Raw genomic sequence first — 873 nt, forward strand, 5'->3', positions numbered from 1 at the left:
AGCCCCCTCCCCCAAACCCCACCCTCACTTTGTTTGCAAAGCAGCGTAATTGGTTTAAGCCCGGAGGCTGGGGGAAGAGGGAAATGGGGTGGGGGTGGGGTGCAACCCCCTTTGGAAGAGGAAAAAAGAACAACAGCCTGGGCGGGCGAGCGGGCGAGGAGTGTCCATAGGACCCGCGCCGCCGGGGAAGAGCTGGGGCGGTGGCGTTGGAACCCAGACCCGGGGGCAGAGCTGGCTAAACGACCCAGGGTCTCTCCCCAGGGACCTGCAACCTTTTGGATGGCCCGACAGCACCCCGTCTCGCGCCCCTCCTGCTCCTCTGCTCGCGCCCAGCCCCCACCCTCCTGATTCCTGCCCTAAAGTACAACCTCACGCCCGCCTTTCCGGACTTCAGGCTTGAAAAAGAAAAAAGTCCCACTTTTGCCCGGTCACTAGAAACTCGGCCATCTGAGTCAGCCGAGCCCAGGGACGTTAGGCCGACCCGGCTCCTGGCTAGCAGAGTGGAGACGCTGCCACGAAAGCCGTACCTGCGGCTGAGAGCGGGTGAGTCATAGCACCGTTTTATACCTTTATGACATAACTTTTTTTTTCCCTGCCTCGGTCCGCTCTACTCCCCTTGTCATCTGTAGCAGTCATAAAGAGGAAGAAACTGAGAACAGATGTCTGCGTGATAGGGCAGGCGGATCTGAGTCGGGCAGTCCTCCCTCTGCCCAGCTCCTCCTCCCACCCCCCTTCCCCAGCCTTGGGGACTGAGCTGGAGGCGACCGTCCGGTTTCTGATAGGGAAAGGTCAGGGGGAGGGGACAGCTCCCTAATGTAGCGCCTTAGCTGGGAGAGCCGGGGCGCCGGCGCGGGAATGCAGCCGCTCGGCTAG

This window comes from Myotis brandtii, unplaced genomic scaffold (assembly GCF_000412655.1).
Source record: "Myotis brandtii unplaced genomic scaffold, ASM41265v1 scaffold194, whole genome shotgun sequence".
Classification (NCBI taxonomy): domain Eukaryota; kingdom Metazoa; phylum Chordata; class Mammalia; order Chiroptera; family Vespertilionidae; genus Myotis; species Myotis brandtii.